The sequence below is a fragment of the Coregonus lavaretus genome, assembly GCF_964263955.1.
Source record: "Coregonus lavaretus genome assembly, contig: HAP1_SCAFFOLD_343, whole genome shotgun sequence".
Lineage (NCBI taxonomy): Eukaryota > Metazoa > Chordata > Actinopteri > Salmoniformes > Salmonidae > Coregonus > Coregonus lavaretus.
Window position 1 is genome coordinate 408004 of NW_028157704.1, and position 21093 is coordinate 429096.

The following is a 21093-nucleotide window of genomic DNA, read 5'->3' on the forward strand; positions in this document are numbered from 1 at the left end:
ACACACAGAAACTATCTGCTAGTATTGCTAAAGGTACACACACAGAAACTATATGTTAGTATTGCTAAAGGTACACACACAGAAACTATCTGCTAGTATTGCTAAAGGTACACACACACAGAAACTATCTGCTAGTATTGCTAAATGTACACACACACAGAAACTATCTGCTAGTATTGCTAAAGGTACACACACACAGAAACTATCTGCTAGTATTGCTAAAGGTACACACACAGAAGCTATCTGCTAGTATTGCTAAAGGTACACACACAGAAACTATCTGCTAGTATTGCTAAAGGTACACACACAGAAACTATCTGCTAGTATTGCTAAAGGCACACACACACACAGAAACTATCTGCTAGTATTGCTAAAGGTACACACACACACACAAACTATCTGCTAGTATTGCTAAAGGTACACACACACACAGAAACTATCTGCTAGTATTGCTAAATGTACACACACACACAGAAACTATCTGCTAGTATTGCTAAAGGTACACACACACAGAAACTATCTGCTAGTATTGCTAAAGGTACACACACACACAGAAACTATCTGCTAGTATTGCTAAAGGTACACACACAGAAACAATCTGCTAGTATTGCTAAAGGTACACACACAGAAACAATCTGCTAGTATTGCTAAAGGTACACACACAGAAACAATCTGCTAGTATTGCTAAAGGTACACACACAGAAACAATCTGCTACTATTGCTAAAGGTACACACACAGAAACAATCTGCTACTATTGCTAAAGGTACACACACAGAAACTATTTGCTAGTATTGCTAAAGGTACACACACACAGAAACTATCTGCTAGTATTGCTAAAGGTACACACACACAGAAACTATCTGCTAGTATTGCTAAAGGTACACACACACAGAAACTATCTGCTAGTATTGCTAAAGGTACACACACAGAAGCTATCTGCTAGTATTGCTAAAGGTACACACACAGAAACTATCTGCTAGTATTGCTAAAGGTACACACACAGAAACTATCTGCTAGTATTGCTAAAGGCACACACACACAGAAACTATCTGCTAGTATTGCTAAAGGTACACACACACACAGAAACTATCTGCTAGTATTGCTAAAGGTACACACACACACAGAAACTATCTGCTAGTATTGCTAAAGGTACACACACACACAGAAACTATCTGCTAGTATTGCTAAAGGTACACACACACACAGAAACTATCTGCTAGTATTGCTAAAGGTACACACACACACACAGAAACTATCTGCTAGTATTGCTAAAGGTACACACACACAGAAACTATCTGCTAGTATTGCTAAAGGTACACACACACAGAAACTATCTGCTAGTATTGCTAAAGGTACACACACACACACAGAAACTATCTGCTAGTATTGCTAAAGGTACACACACACACACACAGAAACGATCTGCTAGTATTGCTAAAGGTACACACACACACACAGAAACGATCTGCTAGTATTGCTAAAGGTACACACACAGAAACTATCTGTTAGTATTGCTAAAGGTACACACACAGAAACTATCTGCTAGTATTGCTAAAGGTACACACACACAGAAACTATCTGCTAGTATTGCTAAAGGTACACACACACAGAAACTATCTGCTAGTATTGCTAAAGGTACACACACACAGAAACTATCTGCTAGTATTGCTAAAGGTACACACACAGAAACTATCTGCTAGTATTGCTAAAGGTACACACACAGAAACTATCTGCTAGTATTGCTAAAGGTACACACACAGAAGCTATCTGCTAGTATTGCTAAATGCACACACACACACAGAAACTATCTGCTAGTATTGCTAAAGGTACACACACACACAGAAACTATCTGCTAGTATTGCTAAAGGTACACACACACACAGAAACTATCTGCTAGTATTGCTAAAGGTACACACACACACAGAAACTATCTGCTAGTATTGCTAAAGGTACACACACACACAGAAACTATCTGCTAGTATTGCTAAAGGTACACACACACACAGAAACTATCTGCTAGTATTGCTAAAGGTACACACACACACACAGAAACTATCTGCTAGTATTGCTAAAGGTACACACACAGAAACTATATGTTAGTATTGCTAAAGGTACACACACAGAAACTATCTGCTAGTATTGCTAAAGGTACACACACACAGAAACTATCTGCTAGTATTGCTAAAGGTACACACACACAGAAACTATCTGCTAGTATTGCTAAAGGTACACACACACAGAAACTATCTGCTAGTATTGCTAAAGGTACACACACAGAAACTATCTGCTAGTATTGCTAAAGGTACACACACAGAAACTATCTGCTAGTATTGCTAAAGGTACACACACAGAAGCTATCTGCTAGTATTGCTAAAGGTACACACACAGAAACTATCTGCTAGTATTGCTAAAGGTACACACACAGAAACTATCTGCTAGTATTGCTACAGGCACACACACACACAGAAACTATCTGCTAGTATTGCTAAAGGTACACACACACACACAAACTATCTGCTAGTATTGCTAAAGGTACACACACACACAGAAACTATCTGCTAGTATTGCTAAAGGTACACACACACACAGAAACTATCTGCTAGTATTGCTAAAGGTACACACACACAGAAACTATCTGCTAGTATTGCTAAAGGTACACACACACACAGAAACTATCTGCTAGTATTGCTAAAGGTACACACACAGAAACAATCTGCTAGTATTGCTAAAGGTACACACACAGAAACAATCTGCTAGTATTGCTAAAGGTACACACACAGAAACAATCTGCTAGTATTGCTAAAGGTACACACACAGAAACAATCTGCTACTATTGCTAAAGGTACACACACAGAAACAATCTGCTACTATTGCTAAAGGTACACACACAGAAACTATTTGCTAGTATTGCTAAAGGTACACACACACAGAAACTATCTGCTAGTATTGCTAAAGGTACACACACACAGAAACTATCTGCTAGTATTGCTAAAGGTACACACACACAGAAACTATCTGCTAGTATTGCTAAAGGTACACACACAGAAGCTATCTGCTAGTATTGCTAAAGGTACACACAGAAACTATCTGCTAGTATTGCTAAAGTTACACACACAGAAAATATCTGCTAGTATTGCTAAAGGCACACACACACAGAAACTATCTGCTAGTATTGCTAAAGGTACACACACACACAGAAACTATCTGCTAGTATTGCTAAAGGTACACACACACACAGAAACTATCTGCTAGTATTGCTAAAGGTACACACACAGAAGCTATCTGCTAGTATTGCTAAAGGTACACACACAGAAACTATCTGCTAGTATTGCTAAAGGTACACACACAGAAACTATCTGCTAGTATTGCTAAAGGCACACACACACACAGAAACTATCTGCTAGTATTGCTAAAGGTACACACACACACACAAACTATCTGCTAGTATTGCTAAAGGTACACACACACACAGAAACTATCTGCTAGTATTGCTAAAGGTACACACACACACAGAAACTATCTGCTAGTATTGCTAAAGGTACACACACACAGAAACTATCTGCTAGTATTGCTAAAGGTACACACACACACATAAACTATCTGCTAGTATTGCTAAAGGTACACACACAGAAACAATCTGCTAGTATTGCTAAAGGTACACACACAGAAACAATCTGCTAGTATTGCTAAAGGTACACACACAGAAACAATCTGCTAGTATTGCTAAAGGTACACACACAGAAACAATCTGCTACTATTGCTAAAGGTACACACACAGAAACAATCTGCTACTATTGCTAAAGGTACACACACAGAAACTATTTGCTAGTATTGCTAAAGGTACACACACACAGAAACTATCTGCTAGTATTGCTAAAGGTACACACACACATAAACTATCTGCTAGTATTGCTAAAGGTACACACACACAGAAACTATCTGCTAGTATTGCTAAAGGTACACACACAGAAGCTATCTGCTAGTATTGCTAAAGGTACACACACAGAAACTATCTGCTAGTATTGCTAAAGGTACACACACAGAAACTATCTGCTAGTATTGCTAAAGGCACACACACACAGAAACTATCTGCTAGTATTGCTAAAGGTACACACACACACACAGAAACTATCTGCTAGTATTGCTAAAGGTACACACACAGAAACTATCTGTTAGTATTGCTAAAGGTACACACATAGAAACTATCTGCTAGTATTGCTAAAGGTACACACACACAGAAACTATCTGCTAGTATTGCTAAAGGTACACACACACAGAAACTATCTGCTAGTATTGCTAAAGGTACACACACACAGAAACTATCTGCTAGTATTGCTAAAGGTACACACACACACACAGAAACTATCTGCTAGTATTGCTAAAGGTACACACACACACACAGAAACGATCTGCTAGTATTGCTAAAGGTACACACACACACACAGAAACGATCTGCTAGTATTGCTAAAGGTACACACACAGAAACTATCTGTTAGTATTGCTAAAGGTACACACACAGAAACTATCTGCTAGTATTGCTAAAGGTACACACACACAGAAACTATCTGCTAGTATTGCTAAAGGTACACACACACAGAAACTATCTGCTAGTATTGCTAAAGGTACACACACACAGAAACTATCTGCTAGTATTGCTAAAGGTACACACACAGAAACTATCTGCTAGTATTGCTAAAGGTACACACACAGAAACTATCTGCTAGTATTGCTAAAGGTACACACACAGAAGCTATCTGCTAGTATTGCTAAATGCACACACACACACAGAAACTATCTGCTAGTATTGCTAAAGGTACACACACACACAGAAACTATCTGCTAGTATTGCTAAAGGTACACACACACACAGAAACTATCTGCTAGTATTGCTAAAGGTACACACACACACAGAAACTATCTGCTAGTATTGCTAAAGGTACACACACACACAGAAACTATCTGCTAGTATTGCTAAAGGTACACACACACACAGAAACTATCTGCTAGTATTGCTAAAGGTACACACACACACAGAAACTATCTGCTAGTATTGCTAAAGGTACACACACACACACAGAAACTATCTGCTAGTATTGCTAAAGGTACACACACAGAAACTATATGTTAGTATTGCTAAAGGTACACACACAGAAACTATCTGCTAGTATTGCTAAAGGTACACACACACAGAAACTATCTGCTAGTATTGCTAAAGGTACACACACACAGAAACTATCTGCTAGTATTGCTAAAGGTACACACACACAGAAACTATCTGCTAGTATTGCTAAAGGTACACACACAGAAGCTATCTGCTAGTATTGCTAAAGGTACACACACAGAAACTATCTGCTAGTATTGCTAAAGGTACACACACAGAAACTATCTGCTAGTATTGCTAAAGGCACACACACACACAGAAACTATCTGCTAGTATTGCTAAAGGTACACACACACACACAAACTATCTGCTAGTATTGCTAAAGGTACACACACACACAGAAACTATCTGCTAGTATTGCTAAATGTACACACACACACAGAAACTATCTGCTAGTATTGCTAAAGGTACACACACACAGAAACTATCTGCTAGTATTGCTAAAGGTACACACACACACAGAAACTATCTGCTAGTATTGCTAAAGGTACACACACAGAAACAATCTGCTAGTATTGCTAAAGGTACACACACAGAAACAATCTGCTAGTATTGCTAAAGGTACACACACAGAAACAATCTGCTAGTATTGCTAAAGGTACACACACAGAAACAATCTGCTACTATTGCTAAAGGTACACACACAGAAACAATCTGCTACTATTGCTAAAGGTACACACACAGAAACTATTTGCTAGTATTGCTAAAGGTACACACACACAGAAACTATCTGCTAGTATTGCTAAAGGTACACACACACAGAAACTATCTGCTAGTATTGCTAAAGGTACACACACACAGAAACTATCTGCTAGTATTGCTAAAGGTACACACACAGAAGCTATCTGCTAGTATTGCTAAAGGTACACACACAGAAACTATCTGCTAGTATTGCTAAAGGTACACACACAGAAACTATCTGCTAGTATTGCTAAAGGCACACACACACAGAAACTATCTGCTAGTATTGCTAAAGGTACACACACACACAGAAACTATCTGCTAGTATTGCTAAAGGTACACACACACACAGAAACTATCTGCTAGTATTGCTAAAGGTACACACACACACAGAAACTATCTGCTAGTATTGCTAAAGGTACACACACACACAGAAACTATCTGCTAGTATTGCTAAAGGTACACACACACACACAGAAACTATCTGCTAGTATTGCTAAAGGTACACACACACACAGAAACTATCTGCTAGTATTGCTAAAGGTACACACACACACACAGAAACTATCTGCTAGTATTGCTAAAGGTACACACACAGAAACTATATGTTAGTATTGCTAAAGGTACACACACAGAAACTATCTGCTAGTATTGCTAAAGGTACACACACACAGAAACTATCTGCTAGTATTGCTAAAGGTACACACACACAGAAACTATCTGCTAGTATTGCTAAAGGTACACACACACAGAAACTATCTGCTAGTATTGCTAAAGGTACACACACACACACAGAAACTATATGCTAGTATTGCTAAAGGTACACACACACACACAGAAACGATCTGCTAGTATTGCTAAAGGTACACACACACACACAGAAACGATCTGCTAGTATTGCTAAAGGTACACACACAGAAACTATCTGTTAGTATTGCTAAAGGTACACACACAGAAACTATCTGCTAGTATTGCTAAAGGTACACACACACAGAAACTATCTGCTAGTATTGCTAAAGGTACACACACACAGAAACTATCTGCTAGTATTGCTAAAGGTACACACACACATAAACTATCTGCTAGTATTGCTAAAGGTACACACACAGAAACTATCTGCTAGTATTGCTAAAGGTACACACACAGAAACTATCTGCTAGTATTGCTAAAGGTACACACACAGAAGCTATCTGCTAGTATTGCTAAATGCACACACACACACAGAAACTATCTGCTAGTATTGCTAAAGGTACACACACACACAGAAACTATCTGCTAGTATTGCTAAAGGTACACACACACACAGAAACTATCTGCTAGTATTGCTAAAGGTACACACACACACAGAAACTATCTGCTAGTATTGCTAAAGGTACACACACACACAGAAACTATCTGCTAGTATTGCTAAAGGTACACACACACACAGAAACTATCTGCTAGTATTGCTAAAGGTACACACACACACACAGAAACTATCTGCTAGTATTGCTAAAGGTACACACACAGAAACTATATGTTAGTATTGCTAAAGGTACACACACAGAAACTATCTGCTAGTATTGCTAAAGGTACACACACACAGAAACTATCTGCTAGTATTGCTAAAGGTACACACACACAGAAACTATCTGCTAGTATTGCTAAAGGTACACACACACAGAAACTATCTGCTAGTATTGCTAAAGGTACACACACAGAAGCTATCTGCTAGTATTGCTAAAGGTACACACACAGAAACTATCTGCTAGTATTGCTAAAGGTACACACACAGAAACTATCTGCTAGTATTGCTAAAGGCACACACACACACAGAAACTATCTGCTAGTATTGCTAAAGGTACACACACACACACAAACTATCTGCTAGTATTGCTAAAGGTACACACACACACAGAAACTATCTGCTAGTATTGCTAAATGTACACACACACACAGAAACTATCTGCTAGTATTGCTAAAGGTACACACACACAGAAACTATCTGCTAGTATTGCTAAAGGTACACACACACACAGAAACTATCTGCTAGTATTGCTAAAGGTACACACACACAGAAACTATCTGCTAGTATTGCTAAAGGTACACACACACACATAAACTATCTGCTAGTATTGCTAAAGGTACACACACAGAAACAATCTGCTAGTATTGCTAAAGGTACACACACAGAAACAATCTGCTAGTATTGCTAAAGGTACACACACAGAAACAATCTGCTAGTATTGCTAAAGGTACACACACAGAAACAATCTGCTACTATTGCTAAAGGTACACACACAGAAACAATCTGCTACTATTGCTAAAGGTACACACACAGAAACTATTTGCTAGTATTGCTAAAGGTACACACACACAGAAACTATCTGCTAGTATTGCTAAAGGTACACACACACAGAAACTATCTGCTAGTATTGCTAAAGGTACACACACACAGAAACTATCTGCTAGTATTGCTAAAGGTACACACACAGAAGCTATCTGCTAGTATTGCTAAAGGTACACACACAGAAACTATCTGCTAGTATTGCTAAAGGTACACACACAGAAACTATCTGCTAGTATTGCTAAAGGCACACACACACAGAAACTATCTGCTAGTATTGCTAAAGGTACACACACACACACAGAAACTATCTGCTAGTATTGCTAAAGGTACACACACAGAAACTATCTGTTAGTATTGCTAAAGGTACACACATAGAAACTATCTGCTAGTATTGCTAAAGGTACACACACACAGAAACTATCTGCTAGTATTGCTAAAGGTACACACACACAGAAACTATCTGCTAGTATTGCTAAAGGTACACACACACAGAAACTATCTGCTAGTATTGCTAAAGGTACACACACACACACAGAAACTATCTGCTAGTATTGCTAAAGGTACACACACACACACACAGAAACGATCTGCTAGTATTGCTAAAGGTACACACACACACACAGAAACGATCTGCTAGTATTGCTAAAGGTACACACACAGAAACTATCTGTTAGTATTGCTAAAGGTACACACACAGAAACTATCTGCTAGTATTGCTAAAGGTACACACACACAGAAACTATCTGCTAGTATTGCTAAAGGTACACACACACAGAAACTATCTGCTAGTATTGCTAAAGGTACACACACACAGAAACTATCTGCTAGTATTGCTAAAGGTACACACACAGAAACTATCTGCTAGTATTGCTAAAGGTACACACACAGAAGCTATCTGCTAGTATTGCTAAATGCACACACACACACAGAAACTATCTGCTAGTATTGCTAAAGGTACACACACACACAGAAACTATCTGCTAGTATTGCTAAAGGTACACACACACACAGAAACTATCTGCTAGTATTGCTAAAGGTACACACACACACAGAAACTATCTGCTAGTATTGCTAAAGGTACACACACACACAGAAACTATCTGCTAGTATTGCTAAAGGTACACACACACACAGAAACTATCTGCTAGTATTGCTAAAGGTACACACACACACACAGAAACTATCTGCTAGTATTGCTAAAGGTACACACACAGAAACTATATGTTAGTATTGCTAAAGGTACACACACAGAAACTATCTGCTAGTATTGCTAAAGGTACACACACACAGAAACTATCTGCTAGTATTGCTAAAGGTACACACACACAGAAACTATCTGCTAGTATTGCTAAAGGTACACACACACAGAAACTATCTGCTAGTATTGCTAAAGGTACACACACAGAAACTATCTGCTAGTATTGCTAAAGGTACACACACAGAAACTATCTGCTAGTATTGCTAAAGGTACACACACAGAAGCTATCTGCTAGTATTGCTAAAGGTACACACACAGAAACTATCTGCTAGTATTGCTAAAGGTACACACACAGAAACTATCTGCTAGTATTGCTACAGGCACACACACACACATAAACTATCTGCTAGTATTGCTAAAGGTACACACACACACACAAACTATCTGCTAGTATTGCTAAAGGTACACACACACACAGAAACTATCTGCTAGTATTGCTAAAGGTACACACACACACAGAAACTATCTGCTAGTATTGCTAAAGGTACACACACACAGAAACTATCTGCTAGTATTGCTAAAGGTACACACACACACAGAAACTATCTGCTAGTATTGCTAAAGGTACACACACAGAAACAATCTGCTAGTATTGCTAAAGGTACACACACAGAAACAATCTGCTAGTATTGCTAAAGGTACACACACAGAAACAATCTGCTAGTATTGCTAAAGGTACACACACAGAAACAATCTGCTACTATTGCTAAAGGTACACACACAGAAACAATCTGCTACTATTGCTAAAGGTACACACACAGAAACTATTTGCTAGTATTGCTAAAGGTACACACACACAGAAACTATCTGCTAGTATTGCTAAAGGTACACACACACAGAAACTATCTGCTAGTATTGCTAAAGGTACACACACACAGAAACTATCTGCTAGTATTGCTAAAGGTACACACACAGAAGCTATCTGCTAGTATTGCTAAAGGTACACACAGAAACTATCTGCTAGTATTGCTAAAGGTACACACACAGAAAATATCTGCTAGTATTGCTAAAGGCACACACACACAGAAACTATCTGCTAGTATTGCTAAAGGTACACACACACACAGAAACTATCTGCTAGTATTGCTAAAGGTACACACACACACAGAAACTATCTGCTAGTATTGCTAAAGGTACACACACAGAAGCTATCTGCTAGTATTGCTAAAGGTACACACACAGAAACTATCTGCTAGTATTGCTAAAGGTACACACACAGAAACTATCTGCTAGTATTGCTAAAGGCACACACACACACAGAAACTATCTGCTAGTATTGCTAAAGGTACACACACACACACAAACTATCTGCTAGTATTGCTAAAGGTACACACACACACAGAAACTATCTGCTAGTATTGCTAAAGGTACACACACACACAGAAACTATCTGCTAGTATTGCTAAAGGTACACACACACAGAAACTATCTGCTAGTATTGCTAAAGGTACACACACACACATAAACTATCTGCTAGTATTGCTAAAGGTACACACACAGAAACAATCTGCTAGTATTGCTAAAGGTACACACACAGAAACAATCTGCTAGTATTGCTAAAGGTACACACACAGAAACAATCTGCTAGTATTGCTAAAGGTACACACACAGAAACAATCTGCTACTATTGCTAAAGGTACACACACAGAAACAATCTGCTACTATTGCTAAAGGTACACACACAGAAACTATTTGCTAGTATTGCTAAAGGTACACACACACAGAAACTATCTGCTAGTATTGCTAAAGGTACACACACACAGAAACTATCTGCTAGTATTGCTAAAGGTACACACACACAGAAACTATCTGCTAGTATTGCTAAAGGTACACACACAGAAGCTATCTGCTAGTATTGCTAAAGGTACACACACAGAAACTATCTGCTAGTATTGCTAAAGGCACACACACACAGAAACTATCTGCTAGTATTGCTAAAGGTACACACACACACACAGAAACTATCTGCTAGTATTGCTAAAGGTACACACACAGAAACTATCTGTTAGTATTGCTAAAGGTACACACATAGAAACTATCTGCTAGTATTGCTAAAGGTACACACACACAGAAACTATCTGCTAGTATTGCTAAAGGTACACACACACAGAAACTATCTGCTAGTATTGCTAAAGGTACACACACACAGAAACTATCTGCTAGTATTGCTAAAGGTACACACACACACACAGAAACTATCTGCTAGTATTGCTAAAGGTACACACACACACACAGAAACGATCTGCTAGTATTGCTAAAGGTACACACACACACACAGAAACGATCTGCTAGTATTGCTAAAGGTACACACACAGAAACTATCTGTTAGTATTGCTAAAGGTACACACACAGAAACTATCTGCTAGTATTGCTAAAGGTACACACACACAGAAACTATCTGCTAGTATTGCTAAAGGTACACACACACAGAAACTATCTGCTAGTATTGCTAAAGGTACACACACACAGAAACTATCTGCTAGTATTGCTAAAGGTACACACACAGAAACTATCTGCTAGTATTGCTAAAGGTACACACACAGAAACTATCTGCTAGTATTGCTAAAGGTACACACACAGAAGCTATCTGCTAGTATTGCTAAATGCACACACACACACAGAAACTATCTGCTAGTATTGCTAAAGGTACACACACACACAGAAACTATCTGCTAGTATTGCTAAAGGTACACACACACACAGAAACTATCTGCTAGTATTGCTAAAGGTACACACACACACAGAAACTATCTGCTAGTATTGCTAAAGGTACACACACACACAGAAACTATCTGCTAGTATTGCTAAAGGTACACACACACACAGAAACTATCTGCTAGTATTGCTAAAGGTACACACACACACAGAAACTATCTGCTAGTATTGCTAAAGGTACACACACACACACAGAAACTATCTGCTAGTATTGCTAAAGGTACACACACAGAAACTATATGTTAGTATTGCTAAAGGTACACACACAGAAACTATCTGCTAGTATTGCTAAAGGTACACACACACAGAAACTATCTGCTAGTATTGCTAAAGGTACACACACACAGAAACTATCTGCTAGTATTGCTAAAGGTACACACACACAGAAACTATCTGCTAGTATTGCTAAAGGTACACACACAGAAGCTATCTGCTAGTATTGCTAAAGGTACACACACAGAAACTATCTGCTAGTATTGCTAAAGGTACACACACAGAAACTATCTGCTAGTATTGCTAAAGGCACACACACACACAGAAACTATCTGCTAGTATTGCTAAAGGTACACACACACACACAAACTATCTGCTAGTATTGCTAAAGGTACACACACACACACAGAAACTATCTGCTAGTATTGCTAAATGTACACACACACACAGAAACTATCTGCTAGTATTGCTAAAGGTACACACACACAGAAACTATCTGCTAGTATTGCTAAAGGTACACACACACACAGAAACTATCTGCTAGTATTGCTAAAGGTACACACACAGAAACAATCTGCTAGTATTGCTAAAGGTACACACACAGAAACAATCTGCTAGTATTGCTAAAGGTACACACACAGAAACAATCTGCTAGTATTGCTAAAGGTACACACACAGAAACAATCTGCTACTATTGCTAAAGGTACACACACAGAAACAATCTGCTACTATTGCTAAAGGTACACACACAGAAACTATTTGCTAGTATTGCTAAAGGTACACACACACAGAAACTATCTGCTAGTATTGCTAAAGGTACACACACACAGAAACTATCTGCTAGTATTGCTAAAGGTACACACACACAGAAACTATCTGCTAGTATTGCTAAAGGTACACACACAGAAGCTATCTGCTAGTATTGCTAAAGGTACACACACAGAAACTATCTGCTAGTATTGCTAAAGGTACACACACAGAAACTATCTGCTAGTATTGCTAAAGGCACACACACACAGAAACTATCTGCTAGTATTGCTAAAGGTACACACACACACAGAAACTATCTGCTAGTATTGCTAAAGGTACACACACACACAGAAACTATCTGCTAGTATTGCTAAAGGTACACACACACACAGAAACTATCTGCTAGTATTGCTAAAGGTACACACACACACAGAAACTATCTGCTAGTATTGCTAAAGGTACACACACACACACAGAAACTATCTGCTAGTATTGCTAAAGGTACACACACACACAGAAACTATCTGCTAGTATTGCTAAAGGTACACACACACACACAGAAACTATCTGCTAGTATTGCTAAAGGTACACACACAGAAACTATATGTTAGTATTGCTAAAGGTACACACACAGAAACTATCTGCTAGTATTGCTAAAGGTACACACACACAGAAACTATCTGCTAGTATTGCTAAAGGTACACACACACAGAAACTATCTGCTAGTATTGCTAAAGGTACACACACACAGAAACTATCTGCTAGTATTGCTAAAGGTACACACACACACACAGAAACTATCTGCTAGTATTGCTAAAGGTACACACACACACACAGAAACGATCTGCTAGTATTGCTAAAGGTACACACACACACACAGAAACGATCTGCTAGTATTGCTAAAGGTACACACACAGAAACTATCTGTTAGTATTGCTAAAGGTACACACACAGAAACTATCTGCTAGTATTGCTAAAGGTACACACACACAGAAACTATCTGCTAGTATTGCTAAAGGTACACACACACAGAAACTATCTGCTAGTATTGCTAAAGGTACACACACACAGAAACTATCTGCTAGTATTGCTAAAGGTACACACACAGAAACTATCTGCTAGTATTGCTAAAGGTACACACACAGAAACTATCTGCTAGTATTGCTAAAGGTACACACACAGAAGCTATCTGCTAGTATTGCTAAATGCACACACACACACAGAAACTATCTGCTAGTATTGCTAAAGGTACACACACACACAGAAACTATCTGCTAGTATTGCTAAAGGTACACACACACACAGAAACTATCTGCTAGTATTGCTAAAGGTACACACACACACAGAAACTATCTGCTAGTATTGCTAAAGGTACACACACACACAAAAACTATCTGCTAGTATTGCTAAAGGTACACACACACACAGAAACTATCTGCTAGTATTGCTAAAGGTACACACACACACACAGAAACTATCTGCTAGTATTGCTAAAGGTACACACACAGAAACTATATGTTAGTATTGCTAAAGGTACACACACAGAAACTATCTGCTAGTATTGCTAAAGGTACACACACACAGAAACTATCTGCTAGTATTGCTAAAGGTACACACACACAGAAACTATCTGCTAGTATTGCTAAAGGTACACACACACAGAAACTATCTGCTAGTATTGCTAAAGGTACACACACAGAAACTATCTGCTAGTATTGCTAAAGGTACACACACAGAAACTATCTGCTAGTATTGCTAAAGGTACACACACAGAAGCTATCTGCTAGTATTGCTAAAGGTACACACACAGAAACTATCTGCTAGTATTGCTAAAGGTACACACACAGAAACTATCTGCTAGTATTGCTACAGGCACACACACACACAGAAACTATCTGCTAGTATTGCTAAAGGTACACACACACACACAAACTATCTGCTAGTATTGCTAAAGGTACACACACACACAGAAACTATCTGCTAGTATTGCTAAAGGTACACACACACACAGAAACTATCTGCTAGTATTGCTAAAGGTACACACACACAGAAACTATCTGCTAGTATTGCTAAAGGTACACACACACACAGAAACTATCTGCTAGTATTGCTAAAGGTACACACACAGAAACAATCTGCTAGTATTGCTAAAGGTACACACACAGAAACAATCTGCTAGTATTGCTAAAGGTACACACACAGAAACAATCTGCTAGTATTGCTAAAGGTACACACACAGAAACAATCTGCTACTATTGCTAAATGTACACACACAGAAACAATCTGCTACTATTGCTAAAGGTACACACACAGAAACTATTTGCTAGTATTGCTAAAGGTACACACACACAGAAACTATCTGCTAGTATTGCTAAAGGTACACACACACAGAAACTATCTGCTAGTATTGCTAAAGGTACACACACACAGAAACTATCTGCTAGTATTGCTAAAGGTACACACACAGAAGCTATCTGCTAGTATTGCTAAAGGTACACACACAGAAACTATCTGCTAGTATTGCTAAAGGTACACACACAGAAAATATCTGCTAGTATTGCTAAAGGCACACACACACAGAAACTATCTGCTAGTATTGCTAAAGGTACACACACACACAGAAACTATCTGCTAGTATTGCTAAAGGTACACACACACACAGAAACTATCTGCTAGTATTGCTAAAGGTACACACACACACAGAAACTATCTGCTAGTATTGCTAAAGGTACACACACACACAGAAACTATCTGCTAGTATTGCTAAAGGTACACACACACACACAGAAACTATCTGCTAGTATTGCTAAAGGTACACACACAGAAACTATCTGTTAGTATTGCTAAAGGTACACACACAGAAACTATCTGCTAGTATTGCTAAAGGTACACACACAGAAACTATCTGCTAGTATTGCTAAAGGTACACACACACAGAAACTATCTGCTAGTATTGCTAAAGGTACACACACACACATAAACTATCTGCTAGTATTGCTAAAGGTACACACACACACACACACACATAAACTATCTGCTAGTATTGCTAAAGGTACACACACAGAAACTATCTGTTAGTATTGCTAAAGGTACACACACAGAAACTATCTGCTAGTATTGCTAAAGGTACACACACACAGAAACTATCTGCTAGTATTGCTAAAGGTACACACACACAGAAACTATCTGCTAGTATTGCTAAAGGTACACACACACAGAAACTATCTGCTAGTATTGCTAAAGGTACACACACAGAAACTATCTGCTAGTATTGCTAAAGGTACACACACAGAAACTATATGCTAGTATTGCTAAAGGTACACACACAGAAACTATCTGCTAGTATTGCTAAAGGCACACACACACAGAAACTATCTGCTAGTATTGCTAAAGGTACACACACACACAGAAACTATCTGCTAGTATTGCTAAAGGTACACACACACACAGAAACTATCTGCTAGTATTGCTAAAGGTACACACACACACAGAAACTATCTGCTAGTATTGCTAAAGGTACACACACACACATAAACTATCTGCTAGTATTGCTAAAGGTACACACACACACAGAAACTATCTGCTAGTATTGCTAAAGGTACACACACACACAGAAACTATCTGCTAGTATTGCTAAAGGTACACACACACACAGAAACTATCTGCTAGTATTGCTAAAGGTACACACACACACAGAAACTATCTGCTAGTATTGCTAAAGGTACACACACACACACAGAAACTATCTGCTAGTATTGCTAAAGGTACACACACAGAAACTATCTGTTAGTATTGCTAAAGGTACACACACAGAAACTATCTGCTAGTATTGCTAAAGGTACACACACAGAAACTATCTGCTAGTATTGCTAAAGGTACACACACACAGAAACTATCTGCTAGTATTGCTAAAGGTACACACACACACACATAAACTATCTGCTAGTATTGCTAAAGGTACACACACACACACACACACACATAAACTATCTGCTAGTATTGCTAAAGGTACACACACAGAAACTATCTGTTAGTATTGCTAAAGGTACACACACAGAAACTATCTGCTAGTATTGCTAAAGGTACACACACACAGAAACTATCTGCTAGTATTGCTAAAGGTACACACACACATAAACTATCTGCTAGTATTGCTAAAGGTACACACACACAGAAACTATCTGCTAGTATTGCTAAAGGTACACACACAGAAACTATCTGCTAGTATTGCTAAAGGTACACACACAGAAACTATCTGCTAGTATTGCTAAAGGTACACACACAGAAACTATCTGCTAGTATTGCTAAAGGCACACACACACAGAAACTATCTGCTAGTATTGCTAAAGGTACACACACACACAGAAACTATCTGCTAGTATTGCTAAAGGTACACACACACACAGAAACTATCTGCTAGTATTGCTAAAGGTACACACACACACAGAAACTATCTGCTAGTATTGCTAAAGGTACACACACACACACAGAAACTATCTGCTAGTATTGCTAAAGGTACACACACAGAAACTATCTGTTAGTATTGCTAAAGGTACACACACAGAAACTATCTGCTAGTATTGCTAAAGGTACACACACAGAAACTATCTGCTAGTATTGCTAAAGGTACACACACACAGAAACTATCTGCTAGTATTGCTAAAGGTACACACACACACATAAACTATCTGCTAGTATTGCTAAAGGTACACACACACACACACACACATAAACTATCTGCTAGTATTGCTAAAGGTACACACACAGAAACTATCTGTTAGTATTGCTAAAGGTACACACACAGAAACTATCTGCTAGTATTGCTAAAGGTACACACACACAGAAACTATCTGCTAGTATTGCTAAAGGTACACACACACAGAAACTATCTGCTAGTATTGCTAAAGGTACACACACACAGAAACTATCTGCTAGTATTGCTAAAGGTACACACACAGAAACTATCTGCTAGTATTGCTAAAGGTACACACACAGAAACTATCTGCTAGTATTGCTAAAGGTACACACACAGAAACTATCTGCTAGTATTGCTAAAGGCACACACACACAGAAACTATCTGCTAGTATTGCTAAAGGTACACACACACACAGAAACTATCTGCTAGTATTGCTAAAGGTACACACACACACAGAAACTATCTGCTAGTATTGCTAAAGGTACACACACACACAGAAAATATCTGCTAGTATTGCTAAAGGTACACACACACACAGAAACTATCTGCTAGTATTGCTAAAGGTACACACACACACAGAAACTATCTGCTAGTATTGCTAAAGGTACACACACACACAGAAACTATCTGCTAGTATTGCTAAAGGTACACACACACACAGAAACTATCTGCTAGTATTGCTAAAGGTACACACACACACAGAAACTATCTGCTAGTATTGCTAAAGGTACACACACACACACAGAAACTATCTGCTAGTATTGCTAAAGGTACACACACAGAAACTATCTGTTAGTATTGCTAAAGGTACACACACAGAAACTATCTGCTAGTATTGCTAAAGGTACACACACAGAAACTATCTGCTAGTATTGCTAAAGGTACACACACACAGAAACTATCTGCTAGTATTGCTAAAGGTACACACACACACACATAAACTATCTGCTAGTATTGCTAAAGGTACACACACACACACACACACACATAAACTATCTGCTAGTATTGCTAAAGGTACACACACATAAACTATCTGTTAGTATTGCTAAAGGTACACACACAGAAACTATCTGCTAGTATTGCTAAAGGTACACACACACAGAAACTATCTGCTAGTATTGCTAAAGGTACACACACACATAAACTATCTGCTAGTATTGCTAAAGGTACACACACACAGAAACTATCTGCTAGTATTGCTAAAGGTACACACACAGAAACTATCTGCTAGTATTGCTAAAGGTACACACACAGAAACTATCTGCTAGTATTGCTAAAGGTACACACACAGAAACTATCTGCTAGTATTGCTAAAGGCACACACACACAGAAACTATCTGCTAGTATTGCTAAAGGTACACACACACACAGAAACTATCTGCTAGTATTGCTAAAGGTACACACACACACAGAAACTATCTGCTAGTATTGCTAAAGGTACACACACACACAGAAACTATCTGCTAGTATTGCTAAAGGTACACACACACACAGAAACTATCTGCTAGTAATGCTAAAGGTACACACACACACAGAAACTATCTGCTAGTATTGCTAAAGGTACACACACACACATAAACTATCTGCTAGTATTGCTAAAGGTACACACACACACACAGAAACTATCTGCTAGTATTGCTAAAGGTACACACACAGAAACTATCTGTTAGTATTGCTAAAGGTACACACACAGAAACTATCTGCTAGTATTGCTAAAGGTACACACACAGAAACTATCTGCTAGTATTGCTAAAGGTACACACACACAGAAACTATCTGCTAGTATTGCTAAAGGTACACACACACACACATAAACTATCTGCTAGTATTGCTAAAGGTACACACACACATAAACTATCTGCTAGTATTGCTAAAGGTACACACACAGAAACTATCTGTTAGTATTGCTAAAGGTACACACACAGAAACTATCTGCTAGTATTGCTAAAGGTACACACACACATAAACTATCTGCTAGTATTGCTAAAGGTACACACACACAGAAACTATCTGCTAGTATTGCTAAAGGTACACACACACAGAAACTATCTGCTAGTATTGCTAAAGGTACACACACAGAAACTATCTGCTAGTATTGCTAAAGGTACACACACAGAAACTATCTGCTAGTATTGCTAAAGGTACACACACAGAAGCTATCTGCTAGTATTGCTAAAGGTACACACACAGAAACTATATGTTAGTATTGCTAAAGGTACACACACAGAAACTATCTGCTAGTATTGCTAAAGGTACACACACACAGAAACTATCTGCTAGTATTGCTAAAGGTACACACACACAGAAACTATCTGCTAGTATTGCTAAAGGTACACACACACAGAAACTATCTGCTAGTATTGCTAAAGGTACACACACAGAAACTATCTGCTAGTATTGCTAAAGGTACACACACATAAACTATCTGCTAGTATTGCTAAAGGTACACACACAGAAGCTATCTGCTAGTATTGCTAAAGGTACACACACAGAAACTATCTGCTAGTATTGCTAAAGGTACACACACAGAAACTATCTGCTAGTATTGCTACAGGCACACACACACACAGAAACTATCTGCTAGTATTGCTAAAGGTACACACACACACACAAACTATCTGCTAGTATTGCTAAAGGTACACACACACACAGAAACTATCTGCTAGTATTGCTAAAGGTACACACACACACAGAAACTATCTGCTAGTATTGCTAAAGGTACACACACACAGAAACTATCTGCTAGTATTGCTAAAGGTACACACACACACAGAAACTATCTGCTAGTATTGCTAAAGGTACACACACAGAAACAATCTGCTAGTATTGCTAAAGGTACACACACAGAAACAATCTGCTAGTATTGCTAAAGGTACACACACAGAAACAATCTGCTAGTATTGCTAAAGGTACACACACAGAAACAATCTGCTACTATTGCTAAATGTACACACACAGAAACAATCTGCTACTATTGCTAAAGGTACACACACAGAAACTATTTGCTAGTATTGCTAAAGGTACACACACACAGAAACTATCTGCTAGTATTGCTAAAGGTACACACACACAGAAACTATCTGCTAGTATTGCTAAAGGTACACACACACAGAAACTATCTGCTAGTATTGCTAAAGGTACACACACAGAAGCTATCTGCTAGTATTGCTAAAGGTACACACACAGAAACTATCTGCTAGTATTGCTAAAGGTACACACACAGAAAATATCTGCTAGTATTGCTAAAGGCACACACACACAGAAACTATCTGCTAGTATTGCTAAAGG